This window comes from Drosophila sechellia, chromosome 3R, assembly GCF_004382195.2.
Source record: "Drosophila sechellia strain sech25 chromosome 3R, ASM438219v1, whole genome shotgun sequence".
Classification (NCBI taxonomy): Eukaryota; Metazoa; Arthropoda; class Insecta; order Diptera; family Drosophilidae; genus Drosophila; species Drosophila sechellia.
The window spans coordinates 24,851,632-24,865,702 of record NC_045952.1 but is presented as its reverse complement, the minus strand read 5'-3'; the positions used below and the strand labels follow the sequence as shown (position 1 = coordinate 24,865,702).

General features: G+C 40.3%; 1 protein-coding gene and 1 long non-coding RNA gene across 2 annotated transcripts in view; one reads left to right on the top strand and one right to left on the bottom strand.

Annotated features, from left to right (window-relative positions):
* The window catches only part of LOC6617040 (ABC transporter G family member 20), a 43,870-nt gene extending 36,251 nt beyond the window's left edge, over positions 1–7,619 (bottom strand). The window contains exon 1 of the mRNA XM_032720790.1: positions 7,009–7,619. The gene's annotated coding sequence lies outside the window, so the exon portion shown is untranslated. The remainder of the gene's footprint in view (positions 1–7,008) is intronic.
* Positions 299–1,396, top strand: LOC116801422. The gene is made up of 3 exons (XR_004361999.1): positions 299–502; positions 646–896; positions 1,105–1,396. It is a non-coding gene; the product is annotated as an uncharacterized LOC116801422 (long non-coding RNA).
* Positions 7,620–14,071: the final 6,452 nt, after the last annotated feature.

Genomic DNA, 14,071 nt, shown 5'->3' with positions numbered 1-14,071 from the left:
ATTACCTGCAGTGTGCAATGATTAGGCCGGCAAATAGCTTATACAACTACATTATAGAACTACCTAAAACACCACGCCTTTGACCTCCGAATCATCTAGAACCTAGGTGCATCTCGAGGCATGTGCATCCGCAAGTGGCAAACAATGAAGTCATCATCGGGGATTTAAAAAAGGGGCTGGACCAACTGAGCCCCAATAGATCAACAGTCGCTCGGCCACAGCTTGGTGTGAAAAAAACCGGATTCCGACTTGTTAACCAACTCGCCTATGACAGATCTGTCATAAAATGGGGGTCAACTAAGGTCGCACTTTGGTCGGCTATCGTCTTATAGCCATTGCCGTTTCGCAAGTACCCATAACCGGCAGCTCGTGCGCTTAAGATTCCTTATCTTTGACTTACGACCCAGCACTTGAGGCCCGTTGTTTGCCCAAAACGGAGACACGATTGGTCAATACACAGACAGACATACAATAAAAACGAACACTAACAATTTAATGATGGGTAATTTAAATTTTTAAGAGGAATCTAATAAAGATAAAAAGCCACAGTCCATATTGCACCCTTTTAAACTTATATATTTTTCCTTATATTTGAGACAAAGAGAGTGGGATTGTTAACGAAGTTTTTCTTTAATTTTCTTCCAGTGCAATGACGTCAGACTCCGTCGCATGCGCTGCGTGCTAATACGAAATGCAAATGATTGCAAAGTGTATGCAATTTGGACACTACCCATTAAATAAAATATAAACACTGTGATATATCCATTGAAATCTAGAAGCTTCAAGCATGCGAATGTGATTTCTATTTATGAGCACACGAGTTGTGTGTCTGGGTTCATAAATTTTCTAGCTTCCAATTGAATCGCATGTGCGCAATGTCCGGGAAATTGGCTAAGGTCAGTTACGGCCGTTGTATAAGACAATGTCCAATGTCCAATGTCGCAGGGGCAAAGGATTGCATCGTGATTCTTAGTTCCCAGTCGGTGATTTTCACACATTCCCAGTAGTTTTTGCCACACCCGCACCATTGAACCCTCAAACACGTTGAAATATTTATGTCTTTGCATATTTCACCGACACATTTGCACTTGACAATAACAACAGGGAGGAACAAGCGAAGCAGTCGCTAGGTCGTCGGAGCATGACAAGGATTAGCGAGGAGGGGATGACGCCCAGGACTACAAGGACTACGAGGACAGGGATGACGACGACGACGGCGACGATGATGATGATGTTTGTGATGATGATATTGTACTGCTGTTGCTGGTGACAATCAGTGCAAAAGAGGGGAAGATGCAGAGCAGCCTAGTTGCACAGAGAACAAAGGACACAAATAATATCTAACTCATCAATAAAATGATTAAAATAAAATGACAAAAATGCCCATTCAACTAAATGCATAAATTAAAGCAATACAAAGCTAGGGTACTCTATTATAAAGAAAAACGAAGGAATAATCTCTAAATATAATTGAGATTTCTTAACTGATTATTTAATTTAATGCTTTCAATGTACTGATTTTCAAATTCTCCCAACTTTTCCCTTTAATCTCAGTGCTCAGAAGCAGTTTCAGAAGCAAACTCCCTAGAAACTGGCGCCGCCGTCAGCAGCATCAAGACATAAAGTGCATTGCGTCTGGGCGGTTATCGGGGGAATGGAAACTTGGTGGCTCAGGGGCTGGGTTTAGGTATCATCAGACAGCAAATAACATGCCAGATGCAACTGCAGATGCAGCTGCACACAAAGTGTTGCTGTTATTTGTGCGACAAACGCAACACACAGCCGTAGGGTAAAATGCGGAGGGGAGCTAGAACAAATCTGTGCGACACCGACAATCACTTTTCAGCCCAGCAGTTCACATTAGCAAACAAACAATGCGGCAAGCGCGGCTCACATTCAACATTTGGCAAATCGATCAAGTATACGCCGTGTGGTAAGCTGGCAAAACTTGAAGTCAAAATCCTTGCAAACGCACTCGCCCCATAAGCCAAAAAAATACGAAGGGATTCAAGGCCCTCAACTGTTTAGCATTTATTTGCATACAAGAAGAAGATTGCGCGCCCGCTTGTTTGCTCTTTTCTGGCTGAGTGTGTAAATATTTAAAGGCTTTTATTGCTTTTCTCCTGGCGGGGCCAACATTTTTCATTCATATTCGTGAATGGCAATAGCAGACACTGGGCAAATTATGACCTCTTCAGAGCTTTAAAGACCTTTTAAGGCACTTCGGCCCCAGGGGAGGAGGGCAAGAAAGTTGTTCAATAGAAACGACAATTAATTGGCTAAAATAAATATTCACGACAAAAGGTCTCCGGGGTCTCCTGAAACAGTAAAATACGAATATAAATAAAGGGCAGCAAAACGAGCGTCAAATGCACATGAAATGCACAAGTCAAAAGCCATTTTGTTTTACCATAAAAATGAAAATACAAATCTATATGATTGCATTTTTATACACACGCTTCGTCTCCATATTCATGCATACAGTTGTAATCGAAAAAATAGGAAAATGTTTATTATTCAATACGTCTCAATAGTATTACTAATTTAGACCACAAAATGTTATTGATTTTGTTCTGCAAGAAAGTAAAAACCCTTCTTATTTAAAAATACAACTTTTTGTAGTGCTTTTACTTTGTTGAACACAGCTGTATTTTCTGGATATAGGTATAAATAAATATCGGTGACAAATGCTTTGTATTTCTCTTTTATTCAAGTGTTTGCAATGACTATCGCCAGGAATTGTTTGGCTATGATTTAACTAACCGAAAAAAGAGGGTCATTCGTATGGGACTTTAATATTTCTGCAGTAATTACTTTGCCTGGCATTCAGTATTCAATTTGTATTCTTTTATAGAGTTCGCATTGTAATAATTAACAGACGGCCTCACGCGAGCTGCAGACTTTGGTTTTGGTTTACGGTGTGATGTGTGAATTGTGCAAACATTTTCCAAACAATTATGCACAGATTTCCACGCTCATTTTCAAGGTTCAGCTGTAGTTTCAACTAAATTTAGTCAACACCAACGACCATCGGACAACAAACCAACAACAGTGGCAATAACAATTAGAAGTGCGCTGGCATTGCATTTTATTCGGTTTAACAGTTGAGCGCTTTCAGTCAAAAACAAACACTTCCAAAAAAATGGAAAATAGATGGTAAACTAGAGCGCTGTGATCCAATTTCAAGCCGCGGCTTTCAGCTCCCAGCTGAGCTTAGTTGATTAGTCAACTTGGCTGGGTGAGTAATCGCAAACTGAATTCTGCTTTACTTGCTTCACTTCTGTGTTTTTGGCTTTTCTCATTGCTTGGGCAAGACGGCCAACCAAAAAGACCAGACTGTAAGCGGCTTGTAGCGGGGAGAAGCGTTCAAGTGTCACTTGAAAGAGTCATTAACCCGGAATAATCTGTCGAGAGTGACTTAAGGAGTCGCCTCTGGACACGATGATGGACGGACGGATGGACGGCGGATGGTACAGTTTTCAATTAAGACGGTGACAAAAGTAAATTTAATTAAGTGCTGCGATTTGCGCATTGCAATGCCATCCATAAAGAGTTCTCTCAATGTCAGCGATCTGTAAACCCTTGAAAATCATGTCATCGCATTTTCCGTCCGTTCCATTCATAAAACAACACCGAATTCCGCTCGCCAAATGAAATCACAGCCCATCGTTTGGCACTTCATATTCGGTGTGCCCCTAGGAGAGCGATTCCCAGCGCCGAAAAAAGAAGGAGGAGGAGTATCTGAAAAAACCAGCTTTGAAATGAAATGCAAATGGGGAGCCCTAAAAAAGCGTTGCAATATCGGAATGAAAAGCGGCTACATATGCCTGTTTATATGCAAATATTACATATCGTACATATGTGCGTAAACATTTGGCAATTACTCGGCACCGGAGCGGTGTCTTTGTTTCTTTTATTTTTTATTTTTTTGCTGCCTAGAGGCCGCTGTTTGTTCTATTTGCTGACATACAAATAAGTGTGCAAAAAGACATACATACATTTATAGCCGAATGCCGGCGACCTTTCGTCTCGTTTTGCTTCTGGGGAATTTCAATTTCAATTCTGATTAAATTTCAGTGCGCTTCAATGCAGAAAGTCGTCTCTATATATTTTATTGCATCTGTATACATTTTATTGATTGTTGGTCTGAGCAGCCTCGCAGATTATGTCTCATTTTTCCCACTGACACTGGCACACTAAGCTGGCATTTGTTATGCAAATTTATTTTCGATTACTTGTTAGCAAAGATTTTCCTGAGATTATGCAAATGTGCCGAAAGGAGGGCACCACATCTATCTGGCCCATAGATCTACATTATTGCGGCCTTACAAGTGGCTTATTATAGTTAGTGTTTGTCGGCTGTCAGGAAGTGGGATAAACGTTGCAAATATGACGAGAAAGGAAACTTTGCATATTCTCATGAACATTTTTGGCGGCATAAAAAAGCTATGAGTTGGAAAATCTACTTTCGCCTTTGGAGACTGTTTATGTTTATCGCCAAATTGAATCCATTGATTTCGCATCAAAGTCAATTTTATTCCGGCCATTTGCCCAACGTATTTCATAACTTTGTTAGGGGTATTTGCATAATTGATTTTACTTCCTTCTCAAACGCTATTTACAATAATTAAACTTGACTGAATTGTCAGTGTGGAAACTTGCAAATTGATTTTATTGATATTTATTAATGGGCCAAGACAGCGAGGAATTAGGGCAACAAATATTTTATAATGGCCGCATTGCATATCGTTTCAACTCAAATATAAACTTTTAAATGCTTGCTATTGTAGGCAAATGGGAATTTAAATTGACAATTATTGTATCAGTATTTTAAGGGCAATTATAACACAATTTTGCAATTCATTTTATGAATCCAGAAATAAATCTACCTTTTTTGTAGCACATTCTTTGGCTTCTCACGCGCTGCTCATTTATTATGATGTTTTTCAGATATCTGACACTTTTTGCAAATAAAATCAAACAGATAAATTAAATTTGCCACAGACTTTTGGCTGTCGTTTTGACTTTTTTTTATATTTTTTCTCGTTTCCATAAAGTTTGACTTTGATTGCATTCGTGGCACCATGTCTCACGCCGGACAATCGTACAAAAAAGGAAAATATATTTATTTGTATTTGAGCGAATACTTTTATTGGCGGTTACCTTTGGCTCGCTGTGCGGTCGTTTAATTGAATAATTATATACACACATACCCGCGTATATGCCTATAATTTTTTTGCTACTCGGCTTGTATTGATTCGTATAGCTTGTAAATCGATTGCCATTACATGTGCATCCGCTGGCTGGAATGCAAATGTAACAAATGGCCAAAACGACGATGCGCCTTGACAAACTCAATAAAGGCCCACTTCCCACAGTTAAGAGTTGTCATAGCTCGACAAATGGAAAAGTAAAAAAAAAAGCATTCAATGTATAAATAAATAATTGTGCAGCGGCTTGGCGTTAATTGCACTTTAAAAAGTCCCAAACAAGTGCCGAAATGGTAAATGCAATTTATTGCCGTCGGCAATTGGCAGCTAACGAGTGCTTCAAATTGAACACGGATGCACTAATTAGAATTTTTAGTCAAAACAATTAGCAATTTAAGCACAATTATTTCAATTTAGCGAAAAAAATGACCCGAAAAGTTTTATTTAATTTCCGCTAATAGAATTGGCAGCTGATGAATGCGAAATTTATTACTCATGCTCCAACAAAGACGGTGGGCAGTCATTGTTGATTGAGTTGTTGTGGACTAAGTTGATTTTTAATAAAATGCGAAAAGCGAGTTTCGTGTCGCTCATTCTGACTTGCAAGATCTTAAGAACCTTTTAGGCGGATCTACATACTCCTCATCGGCTTTATGGCTTTCCTGGCAAAAATTGAAAAAAAATGCTTTAATAAGTGTTAGTCACTGGATTTCCACTTTTGCGCAACTCATGTGAAATAATTAATATAAGCAGACTCAAGAGCGCACGCCTTGACCAACATAAAGTTAATAATTTTTCATTAGTTAAACCATCATCTAAAAATTAGTCAGAGTTTAATGGGTTCCTTCTTGGGGCGCTCCTCTTTAAATGTAATCGTTAAACTCAGTGGGTGCATCGTAACCTTTCTGCTTTTTTAGTTGGTTAAAACAGCTTTTTTTTTGCTGAGCAGGTCAAAGTTAACTAACGAGTCGAGTTTTGCGGTTTTTATTGTGCCAAGTAACGCGGCCACCTCGATTATTGTTGTTGTTCTTGCGGCAACTCTCATTGTTGCGGTTTGTGTGTAAATTTTAGAAAGGTTAAGTACCCGGTTACAGTCAGGAAATTAAATAATTATAAACGGCTGTTAAAGAGCCAGAATTACGAGCCCTTCGCAGAAGGACAGCTGATATGCACACCTTTTGAGCAGAAGACACTTCTCTCTTACTCTAGTGCACGGCAAAAAACATAAATATTTTGTTAATTTAAGCCAGACATTTCCTTTAAAAACCTACATATATGCCAAAAAATATGTACTTAATTGTTCAGTCAAATAAAGTATAAGATAAAGTTACAAACAAGTATTGCTCTCCACTAAACTACAACAAAGTATACATAAATTTAAATTATCCCTCTTAAAATGTACTTCTTTAAACATGGTTATTCTGTGCTTTAACCTTAAGTCATTCGCTACATCTTTACACCGCTTCGACAAAAGTCGGGCGAAACTGAAAAGTTCAAAAAACGCGAGACAAAAGTCGCGGCAACAAAGGCAGCAGCAAAAGCAGAAGCATTAATTTGGAGATTCAACTTCGCCTGAGTTTGCATTTTAAAGCCGTTGCTGTTGACCTTGGGCTGCATAAATCGAATTGGAGCAGGTCGTTGACGAAGCTGGTGTTTTTTCTTAATGGTTTTTTTTTTTTGGGAATGCGAAGCCCTGCATTATCTGGGCATCCTTGAGCTGGTTGAGTGGGAAATCCCCTCAGCATCCACTTCAGCCCTTGGCATTTTAATGTGAAGGAGACCAATGGCCTGCGGTTACCTGTGCTCCTTTAAGTTCTTAAATGGACCGCAGCTGCTTTTATTCCGACGAGAAACCACGGATTGCAGGAACTGTGGCAACAGTCTGTTATTGATTTTCCTCGTAATTTGTATTTTTCCCCTGTATTTTTGTTGTTTTGTTATTTTTTGCTGACTAACTTTTGGCTTTGCGGCTGGCAAAAGTCAACAGAAACGTAAAGAACACGTTTGCTTTTAGTTAACCTGTTTTGGCAATGCCCAAAGATTGCGATTGAGCAAAGATTGAGCGGACACAGATACAGATACACCGAAACGCACACAGATACTATTGCCGACTAGACGTGGTTGTTGTTTTGAATTTTTGTTTTACTTGCACAATTAGCCAACTGAAAAATTACCACACTGAGATGGATTTGAAAGCTGCACTGCACAATAATCGCCGCTAAAGTTGGCTCATTCACAACGCTTGCAAGAAACTACGATCTGCAAATTGCACTGATTTATGTCAAAGCGAAAAACCCGCGCGCAAAAACACACTTAAAGTATCTTAACACTCAGCTCAGGTTCTCGGCTTTGTTTGCTCAAGCGTTTCCGCGTTTTGCTTCTCGACTCGCCGACGACGTGAATTCAACTGATCAACTCAACAAAACCGACTTCGTAGCGCTGACAGATCGCCCAATTCGAAAATAGCATCGGCCTGATCGACGGCGGCGTCGGCAGCGACGTCTCTTGTTTATAGCCGCATTTATGAAGCCGTCTAAACGACCCGTATAAAAGATCAAAAATAGTAAGTAGAGTGCTTCGACTTCTGTGGCCGAAACTCTCCCCACTTGACTAGCACAGGTGGGAACAGATCTGAGTCACGGTGGAAGTCTTTGCTATGCTAAGCTTACAGCAGATCATTTGGAAATTGAGCTTTGATCGTTTAATGCATAAGACCAAGTGGTTCCAGTCCCTGCTAGTATACCTATTTTCATTTCTGTAATGGATATGATATAAAACAATTCAACATTTCCGATTAAAAGAATGATTGTATTTAGTAAGTTTAATAACATAAATCACAATTTTACTAATGCAACTATCCTGCTGAAAGGACTTCCCCATACGAAAACTTAATAAAAGATTATCATGTATGGTGGATTGTGCCGTAACAAAAACACACAAGGCCCGAGCGATAATAGCAACAATGCCTTCGACCACATGCGACCTCCGACCTCAGAGTTGGCTTATGTGCGTTGGGCACGCAAATCGGTTATTAGCTATAATGCAAACGTATTTTAAACACACATTTATATCGCATATTTTCGATGGTGCATTACTGCGGTTGTCTGATTGTAACGCCGATCCCACACGCGGCCTTTTCGTTCTGGCCTGGACTCTAAGATAAGCGGCCCTCTGGCCCATTTGTACTAAATAACTGGAACAACAAAAAATAAACGGACGAACGACCGGCAAACATACTGTCTATTAGTTATTGTTGTTTGATTTGCGTTTGTCATTTGTTAAATAAATTGATGGCCATTGCGGACCGCTCGGCAAATAGCAAGTAAATACGAAAAGGGACACAAGTGGCTGAAATAACCGGAAAAGCTAATATTTAGCTTATGATTTAGGGAGGCCAGAAAATGGCACTGGAATCCACAGCCCAGCCACCATTGTTCACAGTTTCGATGAAACTTTAAACTGGGGGGCTGTCAGAAGGCCTCAAAAGCAGTGGCAGTTAAGCATGACTAAAAGCCGGGGCATCTCGGGAGGACACCCCTCCATTATCCTTCCAAAATCATCAGCTGTCAGTGCAGTGAGTTGAGACTTAGCCACCAAAAAACGAGTCTGCAGTGTCACTGAGCGAGAAAGGAGCCCGCCAGAGAGCACAAGAAACTGAAATGACATTGACATTTTGAATAATGATGCAACACTATTTGAATGGGAACTGCACGACTAAAAATTGAATTAATCCGAAAATTATAATTAAATGTTTACAAAAATTTTAAATAATATAGAAGATTCTCTTTGACAATCCAAAGTTGGATATGCTTAATTATTTAAAAGTATTGCAGCTCATATTACAATTAAGTTAAATAACCAGTTAATTTTTAGACGTGTATTGACAGTTTTCCCAGGGCACAGGCCACCAACGGAGATTCCAATTGGACTTGCCCAGTGGGAGACGCAAGTCGCAAGTTTTGAAGGATGTTCCGGTACCGTCTTACGCCAAAGATCCATCTGGAATCCCGGCAGCTGCTCTTTCTCCGGCCAATCGCGAATTGGCTGAAGTTGTTTTGGGTTCGTGCCCAACGAGCAGGCATGACTCCTAATAAACAGTGTCTAGTGCATTTCGCTGGGGGAAAGAATGTCATTAGAGCCACCATCCCGGGAACACCTCTTAAATGGCCAAATGCCGTAGCAAAGCCCCAGCGAAGACGATGCCAAGTGGCCATAATCACAGAGGTGCAATTTGCAGCGGGCAAAAGAAAGAATAAATTCGCACACAAAGTGCCAAGTTGAGAGCACAAACAAAACAGCAATAAGGATACGAATAAGAATAAGCAGCAAAGGAGAAATAGTTGGAAAAACTAAAATTAAACTGGCTCTGCGACTGCAGGCTGCAGCACTGTTTAATATAATTTCCATTTTATACTTTTTGTAGCCCAACCAACATTTAGATTTAAGTTGGCCGAGTGTTGAAAAAACAACTTGAGATTGTAATTAGTTTTTGTTGCTCCTGGGTTTAACTGGAGGGAAACTTTCAAATTGAACCAAAGACGGCGGCAAAGGGATGGAATATTTTGCGGTTCCAACTTTTACACACTGCTCTTACCAAATTGCAAATATGTCTGCGAAAAATCTCATTAAGTACACGAAATGTGGTACGCGCCATGTCGCCGAGGGAGAGGGCATAAAAATGCAATAAGAAAAACCAAGGACGAAACGAAAATAAGAGAAGGAAAGTAAATAAAAATTATGAATGTCGTTTGCCCAGACTTAAAAGAGACGAAAGACGGAAAAGCGAAAAGTGAAAAGGAAAAACCATAGAAAAGCGAGTTGCAAATGACTTAAAGTCAATTTTCCCTCTCGCTCTGGCAACAGGTAACACCGCCTAGATGCTACTAGAAAACTCGGCCACAGACTGGGTCAAGTTTGAGAGGAGTTTTCTTCAGTTCGCAGTCTCTTTCCAACCACAAAGTTCACTGGGCTCATCTAACGAGCAGTTTGAGCCCTTGTCTAGGTCATTTGGCTAGCAATGAGCCTTATAATGCGTTTAATTTGCGTATGATGAGTTTTTGCACAACATTTGTCGAATTCTTCATAGTCCAAAACGCAATCATGTTTTTTATGTGTAAGGAACACAAAAAACAAAATTTGCTTTATTACTCTTTTTAATATTTGTATGGAAAATTTGTGAAAAGCTGATGGAAGGATTTTTCAGTTGAACAAAAAAACTTGTAGTAAACCTTAAAGCCAACGTAAATGAAACCTTTGCTTCTTGACACGGAAAGTCTCACCTTGCTGCCACATTCAATTTCAAATCCCACGCGGCAGCCTGAAATATTTGACTTTATAATTTTCAAATTTCAGTGTTTAATTAAACAAACCGGCTCAATTAAATGGCACAGCCCTGCCACATTCAGAAATGGAAAGCGAAAAGCACAACAACCGCGGAAAAAATGGCTGCGGAATCATTTCATTTGCAAAAGTCGCTTTCATTAGACGATTTGCTGGTTGCAGACGTCGACGCTCAAAGTCAAAAACGTTTTAACCTTTTAAGCGCCACAGTAATGCGACCAAAGCTGCCGTTTCGGGTGGTTTAAGGAGTGGCAAAAGGACGGTGGGCGGTGGGTGCTGGTCGCGCAGAAATAGGGCGCAGGATGCCAAGGACACGATGCGGATGCTGACTCTGATGGGTCCTGGCAACACATTGAGGTTACGCGAAGCGAATGGAGACAGTCAGACAGCAGTATCAAGCTCAGATTCAAGCCAAGTCGAGTTGTGACAGGGTCTGACTGTGATATTGGGTTTAGCGCAATGCCGTATACTCCGATGCAGTGTAGAGAAACATAAACAACAAAATATATAAGTGCACTTTATCAAAAGCCTTAGTCACTTGATATTCTAAATCAAATTTTTTTAGTATTGCGAACCAATAAGAAGAAGCAATAAACAAGCTTCGTAGCATTTTTCAAGCTTTGAATAGTTTTCATCTGAACAAAGAAATTACAGGAATTTTTGTACAAAAGGAGTTCTGGGAATAAATATAAATAAAAAGTAATGCCCGCACTAACACCATTGTTTGGCCACTGCTAATTATACTTGAAATGCTGGCCTTGCCATCAGCATCTCAATTGTTTGTCTGATGGTTCCGCGCTCAACATGGCGTATACGTGATGCTATGATAATCATGCTTATTTACAATAAATCTCGACTCCGGCGCTCCGTTCCAGCAGTCTCCGGGCCAAAGTGAAGTGTTAGGAACATCAACGCGCCCCGTAGGCCGATGATTTATTTAATGCGTAATCTCTGCCAACGCCTGCCACGCAAGAGATGAGGAGAGAAATGTTATAAACATTATGATGACAGCACCTCAAGACTATTATTTTTGCTATTATCGTTATTATACCCTCGAGCTGAGTGCTTTGTTTGGCACCCTTGAAAATAATCAATTAATCGCGCCACTAGCCAGGGCGAAAGTTTTTAAGCACCTCAGCTTAAGTTCGTCTCAGTTGCCGGGCACTTTTTGAGTCACGTAATTAGCTTAGTCTGGACATCAATCAAAGGATTTTCCGAAGGACGAAAGGAGCGGGGAAGGAGTGTATATGCCAAAGCCCGTCGAGCGGATAAACATAAATCTGCAAAGTGTAAATGACAAAAGTTCGGGAACAAGGCCCTTGCCTTTGGCAGGAGGTTGGTGGAGATTTCTCGTCCTTGGCCGCCCTTGTTGTTCTGACTATTATTGCCATTGTCATTATCATTAGAGTGCCACAACAGCCACCAGCAAAGCATCTTCCAGATACACGTCTATATAAAGACTGTGGCAAGTTTTGACAGCTACCTACAAACCTGCCTTAGGACATAAATATTGATTGATTGTTGTCAAGCAGCAGAGTTGTCTCCAATGTTGACTCGTTTACCTTGCGGATGTTGTACTGAGAAAGAACCAGCTACGAAGCGGTTTGACCTTAGTAGTTAAAATATCATTTTTATAAGACATGATAAGGTGTTTACAATGGTAGATATGTAAAGAAATGAAAATATCAATTGCGCCTAATAACTGACAAATTCACATTCTTTTTATAAATAAAAATTTAGAGATTCTGTATCTTTTTTATTCCCTGTGCAGATGTCTGGGATGTCAACAATTGTGGCTCTCGCAGCGACAATAACAAATCGAAGGAAAAAGCTGCAAATTTATGTTTATTAACTTGGACAATGTTCCAGACAGCTCAAATACGAAATAAATACTTCTACCTGGCCTGCACTGCTTAATCCCAGCTCGGTTGTGGCTATTATTCATATATGGTTATGTCGAATGATAAGCGAGTAAATTGCATTCAAGATGTGTCGGCTATCATCAATCATCGCATAAATCGTCAATCCGGGACGAGGCAGGAATAGCAAAAGCTGGACTCTTTCGACTGGCGATAAATTTTTACGATACTCACTCATATAAATATAAGGAGGACAAAGAGCGACTGGGAGCTTATGCCGGATGTCGCTTAAATGCAATCAAATTGAAAATCAAACCGATGAAGACATTTGACCACGCCCCCTTTTGTTGCATTAGCCTTAGCATTTAACCCCTCAGTCTGGCTAAAACGGAAAAAGAGGGAAGGCTAAAAGGAAAGTACAAAAAACCAGCGACCAACTCAATGGGATTTACATTTTCCAGCTATTGAACACGGTGGCTGGGTCTTAAAGCATCGGACGGTAGTCGGAGTTTCAATGCTGGGCAGGATTGGGGGCAAACCAGTTAAGTCAGCATGTCTCTGGGTCTCTGGCCAAGCGAGCGAACAAAGACCAGGGCAAAAAATGTAAAAACTATTAAGCGGCATTAGCCGCGCGTTGCGCTTTGTATTTTGCAACGCCCCTTCTCTTTTACTTTTTTCTACATATATATAGATATATATTTCCCTCAGAATTGGGAACCTCCTTTAACCGGATTCAATGCGCTACAAATCACGGATAAAGTGTTAGGCATTGTTGAGTCCTCCATTTACTCGATTTCAAATTTAGAGGAATAATATCACAATATATATTCGAGTAGAATCGTTTGAATTTCTGCATTCATTCATAAATATGATTTTAATTATATGTCTTTTCTTTTTTTGCCCATTTCAGCCCTATATAACACACTATTCTGATTATTAATAATCTTGTAAAAATATATTGACTACAGGGTGACTCAGTATTCTTCGTTACCCAATCCAGGCAATTTTTTTAGCTTTTTTTTTCTCCGACGCGGCTGCTGATTCCGCCTCTGTTCGTGGTGCTTTCCGTCGAACTTTTTGATCGAATGTCAAGTCATTCAAGTCAATGTCGGTCGCTTGGTTGACTCTGCCATGACCATTCCGCATCCACTTCCACTTGGCCATACCCATCCGCTTGCCCCGTCCCTTCCAGCAATTTCCTTCATTCTTTGGCCGCGCGCGAGCATTAAGCTTTTTTTCGACTAGCATCCGGATGTATGTATGTATATGTGGACATCGACATCCTCGGTAGCAAAAAGGACGATGGGCGATGGCCTGTGGACTACGGTTTGAGCTGCTTGCAAATCTAATTTCATATTTTATGAAGTGCCGCACCGTTTGCGGCTGCCCTGCTCCCCAATTTGACGCCTTTTATTTCACCTGTATAAAATGGCTGCTACCTTTGCTGCACTGGAAAATCAATTGTTGAGCACATAAATTTGTTGGCAAGGAAATTGCACCGTTGGGCAAAATTTATTTTTAAAATGCATTCGCCGAGGTAAGGGGAAAAGCTAAACCGCAATTGGGTTGAGGGTCGGAAAATGATATAGACAGCACTTCGATTTATGCAATTGCCAATTTTTCATTAGAACCAAATCGGGCCTCGTCAGATGTTTATGTACC